Here is a 7,728-nt window from a genome sequence, read left to right as displayed (position 1 = left end):
GCTTGGACTCTTTTACTATGGATTTTACCAGACTAACTTCTCGCTCACTATTTGACACAACAAACTTAAAATTTGTTCATGGTTTTTTTTTTTTTTTTTTTTTTGTGGCAAATGCACTGTTATATTTATTGTGCTTATTAGTGTAAGTTTTTGAATTTTATTATAATTGTGCTTATTTTTTGTGTTGATTTTAATTGTTTTGTACGATATTTATAGCGGTGAATTAAGTTTTTGGATAAAGTTTGGATTGCATTCAAGTATGAGCGGTTGTTGGATTGTGCTTGAACTGTGGTGTAGTAGGACATGAGGTTGGGGACTACTGTTACCCAATATTGACAGTAGATGGAGATAAGCCATATGGTAAATGGCTTAGGGCTGGTAATTGAATGGCAAGGCACCGGAGGGGGAGGAAACCACCAAGTCCGCCATGGTGCAATACGGAGGAAACCAATGACCAGGCAAGCGATCAGCCCTACCCACCTTGACAGCAACATGGGGGAGTTTCAAATGACACTGCTACCAACCTGGAAGCCGTTATGCATAGTGATTCTGAGCTGGCTATTTTCACAGGAGAAGAGGGAATGAATGCGTCTGTTTCAAATAAGTTTTGCATGGATCACGCTCATAATGAATCCATGATGCAAATGGATAACTCAGCAACGGCACAAGTAACCGATATTTTGGGAGAGATTTTAATGAGTGTGCCGGTTATGTTTATGGAAAAAGATGTGGGAGAGATTCTCGGGGTATCAAACTCTAAAACCCTAGCGGCTACCTCAACTACTAATGTGTCAAATGGCTCCTCACGTGACAGTTTAAAGAAAAAAACAAGTGTTACATAGACGTGGAAAAAGAATGACAAGCTCGTGAAACCAAAAACACTGATCCAAGGGAGTACAAGTGAATCGGGAAAGGAGGCAGTGGGACAAAAATGCAGATTGGGGTTTGAGTAGATATGGCAAAACGGGCGGGGCGGGTTGGGTTCAGGTTGGGTCAATCGGGTTGCGGGTCAATCAGGTCGCGGGTAGGGTCGGGTTGACCCGTATTTTTCAGTATTTTTTTTTTTTTAATTACAAAAACAAATCAATGACAACCTGTTTAGAGAGAATGAATAAAATTAGTTAAGTAAATGAATTGTAGTTAATGCCACTTGTTAATATTCTTCCAATTCTAATAGGTTTAACTTTTGAGCATGACAAAAATTATTTATAGTCATAAATTTATGATGGAAAAAGTTTTCAATATTAATAATTTATTGTCAAAATGCATATAATTACAAGTTTACAACTTCAAAAAAAGATAACTCTTAAAACAACAAAACAAGTGAGCCAGTAAAATAGCAAGTTATTAGTCTTCTTAAGTGTACATGTTCCTGTTGCATTTAAAATAATAGTAAAGTTAGATTACTTAGAAAGATAAACTAAACAAAAAAAATATTTAAAAATAAACATAACATATTAAGTAAAGAAGAATAAATAAATATTTTATAAGAATTACACCTCAATCTCAATTTACTCAATATTGGTAGCAAATTCAGCACTACAGATATTCATACTTGCAAATTGTAGCTCAAGTTGGCCAATTTCGTCAGCATCTTCATCTATAATATAATTTTTTAATATAACTTAATGTATCATAAAAGTAAATCAATAAAGAATTAAAATTGTATAATTATGACTATAAAAAAAATTAAATTACCTTCAAATATATATAGCCAACTTTTAGTACATAACATAGCTTCCACATTATGCCGAATGTGTGAAGACTGAAGAACGGTAGAGACTGTGAACATGGAGGCGCAAGAGAGCTTAGAGAAGTAGAGGAACTCAACTAAACTTTCAGGTTTCACTTTTCAGGTTTGTTTGTATAATCGATTGTATTGGGCATTTTGTTGTGCTTTGGCTTTGGCCTTTGGACAATGGAGTGAATCGAGTGGGTGATGGACTACAACTAGCAAGCATTGACCATTGAATGAGATTTTGTTTTTTAATGGTTGTGAGTCGGCCAAGTTGGCCCTTGTGTAGTGACAGTAGTGTTATGTCTTTTCTTAGTTGTCTACTGTCAAGCACAATGCTCTTTTTATTGGTTATGATAAATATTGAGTATATTATTAATAGTTTTGGTACTTTGTGCATAAATGCACATAGTATCAAGACGTAATTAAAAAAAAATTAGCGAATTTTTTAAAACGGGTCGGGTCATAGGTTATCCGAGTCAGGTCAGGTTGACCTGTAAAAAAATGGGTTGGGTCACAGATCAACTCGTTTTTGCTTCAGGTCAAAAAAATCGAGTTCGAGTTAGGTTTTTTTGGGTCGGGTCAGGTCAGAAAATTTTGACCCGTATTGCCATGTCTAGGTTTGAGTAGAAGGATGGTAACACTAGGGAAAGGGAAAGAACAAAGGGTCAATCCAATGATTAAGCATGCACAATGGTGGAGGTTGAGGTCTAGCCCCACCAAGCACACAATGAAAATCATAAGTTGGAACTATAAGGGGCTTCGGAACCCTTGTGTAGGAGTAGTTTTCTCTCACTTGGTGAGGGAAAAAGCTCCCAAGGTTCTGTTCCTGATGGAGACAAAAAACAGTGGATGAAATGAGAAATATTCAAGCAGATTTACGATACGACAATATGCTTGTTGTTCCTTGTGTTTAAAGGGTGGGTGGATTAGCCATGTTTTGGAAGGATGAGGTAACTCTAGATGTCCAAGCCTACTCCTTGAATCACATTGATGCATGTATCATGATTAACCCAAACTCCCCCTAGAGACTTATTGGTTTCTATGGCAGACTAGAGGAACAACGAAAGCATGAATCTTAGGGTTATTTGAAACACCTACACTCTCGAGATTTTTTGCCATAGGTATGTATTGGAGACTTCATTGAAATTTTGAGTTCGTTGAAGAAACAAGGTTGCCTTCCAAAATATCCTCGGCTTATGGAGGATTTTCGAAGTGCACTATTACATTGTGGTTTAGTTGATATTGGGTATCAAGGAAATATTTTTACATGGCGCAATGGTCGACATGTGGAAGCTTTTCTTTAGGCTGAGAAGCATGTGCCCATCACTCTAGCAATGTGGGGAAGGTCCGAAGAGCCCTAACTTTATTGATGGGGCATTTTTAGCCAGAAAAGCCCTTTCTATGTTATTAGTAAAGCGCTAACATGCTCCTTATTGAAAATAGCCTACTAACGCGCTTTAGTTTGATTGCAACTTGCATGGGCATTCATGTTTTTTGGCTGAGCTGTATCTTGCTGGTAATGGATTGATTCTGGAATCTTGCTTGGTTTAGGTAGGTAATTGTTAAGAGGCTCTTTAAGGCGTTCATTAGGTATACATAGCCACTCATTCATTAGGTATACATAGCTACACATAGGTGTTTCTTGCAATACATATTGATTGGCTTCGAATCACATGAGCCCATAGTAGGTCCTTGTATGGATTGATTTCATTCCCCTTTGGGAGAGCTTTAGAGGGAATAAGGGTGTTCTTATGCAACACTTGAATGAAGGGAATTATTTCCACAGGCCGCGGTGTGGCACCTCCAAGCATCATATTCAGACCATGATCTAGGCTTACTCACATTATAGGGGGATACACAGAATGGAAGAAGGAAGGAAATTCCAAAGAGGTTTAAGGAGAAGTGGGTGACACATCTTGAACGTGAAAACATTACACAGGAAGCCTGGAATAGGAAAAGCCCTACGGGCAGCCCAATGTTTTGGCTATTCTAAAAAATCAGGGTGTGCCGTATGGCCCTGGTAGCATGGAGTAGAAACATGGGTAGCTTTAAGACACAGTTAGAGGAAAAAGAAAAGCTATTGGAGCAGCTCACGGTAATGAACGATGCAGCAAATTTAGATATGATACAGGTAGTCAAAGATGAGGTTGATGCCCTTTTATATCAGGAGGAACTATCTTGGAGACAATGATTTCGTGTTATCTGGTTACCTGCTGGTGACAAAAACATAAAATATTTCCATCAAAGAGACAGTCAACGCCGGAGAAAAAAATCACATTGTCAGTTTTATGGATGATGGGGCTCATTGATGTACTTTAGAAGAGGATAATGAAAGGGTGGCCAAGGATTATTTTCAGAGGCTTTACACAGTTTCAAATCCGAATGAGATGAATATTGTTCTAGACAAGGTGGATTGGGTTGTCACACTTGATATGAATCAAACACTCCTCCAAACATGTTCACCAGATGAGATCAAGCAAGCTCTCTTCCAAATGCACCCTTCAAAGTCTCCACGCCCTGATGGTATGTCTCCCTTCTTTTTTCAAAAAATATTGGAATATAGTAGGGACTGATATTATGGAAGCTGTTTTGTTTGTTTTGACTTCATGTCATTTTTTGCGAAAAATGAATGACACTCACATTGTACTCATACCCAATATTAATGAGCCTAAAACAGTTTTTGATTATAAATTGATTAGCCTTGCTAACGTTATCTCTAGATTGGTATCCAAAGTGCTGGCAAACCGGCTAAAAATGATCTTGCCCAATGTTATTTTAGATTCACAAAATGCTTTTGTTCCTAGCCGATTAATTACTGATAATACTATAGTAGCATTTGAGGTTTTGCACATGATAAGGAATAAAAGAACAGGGAGGAAGGGGTAGATTTCCATCAAACTAGATATTAGCAAGGCATATGATCGAGTGGTGTAGGTGCAAAGGAAAGTACACCCCGACCGAGTGGGCCATGGTAGAGAAAAGTGGAGTGCCACCTAGTTTAGGTTTGGGAACCATATTAGGCCTTTTGGGCTAATCACTTACATACATGGATTCACATACTAGATTATGGGTTCAGAATTTGGGTATGACTTTGGGCAGATGTTGGGCACTCAAGACCGCCCTGCTTGTGGGCCGATCTCCATTATGTCTTGCTAGACCATATTTAATTAAAGAGTTTATTAAGAGAGCCCTAATCCTTAACCTAAACATACATCGTGCATTTAAGGAAATAAAACACACAACATATTAAAGATCACAATGTAAAAGGAAACAAATAAAACATAATCAAACAAAATAAATTAAATATGGAAAGTTGACAATTAAATATACACATACAATGAAAAAATATTAAATAAACTAAATATGGCAAAAAGATTCAAATAAACATGGTAAATAATTAAACATAAACATATTAACCTAAAAAGAGTCAAGCAGAATTAGATAACATGTTAAAAATGATTAAAATAGTAAAAAACAAGATTTTTCCCTAATCTGGATTCGAGGTGCATATGCACACTCAAAGATGCATATGCATCCTTTAGTACAGATTCGAAAAAATTACATTTTTACAAATTTAATCATTTAGAGATATTAAAATAGAAATCAAACAAGCATGTTAGAACCCTAAACACTTACACTAACAAGAAGCAAATAAAACAAACATCAATATAAACAAATAAACATGAAACAAAACAAACAATTATACTAAACAAATATAACATCAACATACATGTTATACTTTACATGAAACCAAAATAATGAAACAAGAACAACCTAAAACAGATTATAAACAACTTAAAATCATATTAAAATATATCAAACATAATTAAGAACATCAAACAAATCAAATATAACAAAATGGAAAAACTATATCAAGAAAATCAAGTGAATCATATTAAGCAAAGTGGGAAACCATGGAAAAGAGGCTCACCTTGCTTTAGAATCATAGATTTGAAGTTGTTTAAATGACCCCTTAGTGCCTACAACACAAAGATTAGATGGAGAAGACAAAGATAATCAAAGAACACCACAATTGTTAGTAATTACAACTTAAGAACAAAAAGATTTGAAAAAGATTTTGAGAAATAAATTTTGGAAAATAGGTTTTTCCTTAGAACTAACTAAAGAGAGGTTTTAATTTTGTAAAAAGCATGCTAAGGTTCTGCCCTAGGGTTTTGAAAAGAGAAAAAAGGGTTTTAGAGAATATGGAGGCCAAAAAATCCCCTCCTCTAGCTAGGGTTTTGATTGGAGACATAAGAGAGTATTTATAAGTTAAAATTAGGGTTTTTGGGGCTTTTAAATTGTCTTTGGACGTTCCAAGGGTCTATGAGCCAACTCACATCAGAGCATGATGATTTGGGCACTTAAAATGAAGTTTTAAAACACAGAAAATCAGGTTGCCCAGTTGGCTGAACTTCAAATGGTCATAACTTACTCAATATAAGTCCAAATTAGGCAAAATTTGTATTCAAATTGGATCTCAGAATGTCTACTTTCCAATGAAATAAATATCATTCAATAATTCTTTGTGGATCAAAATTCATGGTCAAAACAGTGAGGAAAGGTCATTTTTCAATATTGATTTCAAAGTGACTTGAGCACTTTTGAGTTGTAATTACTTCCAAATTATTGTGAACTCCTTAGTTACTCTTAGTTGACATATGTCAAGCTTATCACTAGGGCTGGGGACCAAGATTTATTAATAGATACAAAATGCGGCGTCTACAAGTGGAATGGGGTTTTCTTAGGCAAATTATGATCGAATTGAGAATTGATGTACGATGGGTCTAGTTAGCTATGGAAACAGTTTGAACTACTTCATACTAGGTGCTTATAACTGGTGAGCCTAGAGGATATATCACTCCATCTTGAGGTATTAAACAAGGAGACCCATTATCTCCTTATCTGTTCCTATCATGTGCAGAGGGCCTCTCCTCATTAATTAGACAAGCTGTTGCATGCCATAGCCTCATGGTATTTTGTCCAGCACTAATGGGCCATGCATATCTCATTTCCTATTTACAAATGATAGCTTCATTTTTTTCCAGGCTACAGTGGAGGAATGCCAACTCCTCCTTCGGTTACTGCGGTGTTATGAGAAGCATTAGGTCAAGTAATAAATAGATAGAAGACTTCAATTTTCTTCACTCGTAATACAAGACCCGATGTTAAAAGGGATATTCAGAGATTGATATGGGCAAGAATTATGGAGGATTGTGAGAAGTTCATGGGCCTTCCAATGGTGGGTGGTAAATCTAAGGTGAATACCTTTAGAGATCTTCGGGAAAAAATTACTAGTAGAGTTATGGGGTGGAAAGAAAAATTCATCTCGAATGTAGGTAAAGTAATTTTAATCAAAACAGTTGCTTAGGCAATACCTACCTACACTATGGGAATTTTAAAAATCCTAAGGCGTTATGTGATACCATCAACTCTACTTTGGCAAAAATATTGGTGGGGATAGACAAAGGATGAGAAGAAAATACATTGGATCAATTGGAAGAAGTTGTTAAATTTACCATTTAATAAAATGGTGGCATGGGCTTTCGGCATATTCAAGCATTTAATTTAGCTTTATTTGCTAAATAGGCATGGCGGCTGTTCCATAATACTCATTATCTGTTTTATAGGGTGTGTAAAGCAAGATATTTCCCCGATTGCTCATTCATGGATGCAGTTCTTGGTAACAATCCCTCCTATGTATGGCGTAGCCTGTTGGTAGCAAGGGAGATTATCAGGGAGGGCTCAATTTGGAAGGTTGATGACGGCAGACAAATTGAAGTCTCAACACATAAATGGTTGTCCCACAAACCTGTTTTCCTTGGGGAAGCTCGGCCAAATTTGTTTGTAAGCGAGCTTATGGATACTGATACTATGCAGTGGAATAGGGACAGAATCTTTGATCTCTTTGCCTATAGAACCCGAATGGGAATTCTGGCCTTTCCTTTGCAGAATACCACAACCCGTGACACTCTGATTTGGGACGAGAA

The 7,728-nt window shown here is 36.5% G+C and overlaps 1 long non-coding RNA gene across 1 annotated transcript; it reads right to left on the bottom strand.

Moving 5' to 3' along the window:
* Positions 1 to 1,219: 1,219 nt before the first annotated feature.
* On the bottom strand, positions 1,220 to 5,727 carry LOC136071379 (uncharacterized). Its single transcript, XR_010632673.1, has 2 exons — positions 5,670 to 5,727; positions 1,220 to 1,372 (listed from the first exon to the last, which is right to left on the bottom strand). It is a non-coding gene; the product is annotated as an uncharacterized LOC136071379 (long non-coding RNA).
* Between the last annotated feature and the right edge of the window lie 2,001 nt (positions 5,728 to 7,728).

The sequence above is a fragment of the Quercus suber genome, unplaced genomic scaffold (genome assembly GCF_002906115.3).
Source record: "Quercus suber isolate HL8 unplaced genomic scaffold, Cork oak 2.0 scaffold_307, whole genome shotgun sequence".
In the NCBI taxonomy this organism is placed as follows: domain Eukaryota; kingdom Viridiplantae; phylum Streptophyta; class Magnoliopsida; order Fagales; family Fagaceae; genus Quercus; species Quercus suber.
Note: the sequence above shows the minus strand (reverse complement) of the source record. Positions and strands in the feature narration are given on the sequence as shown.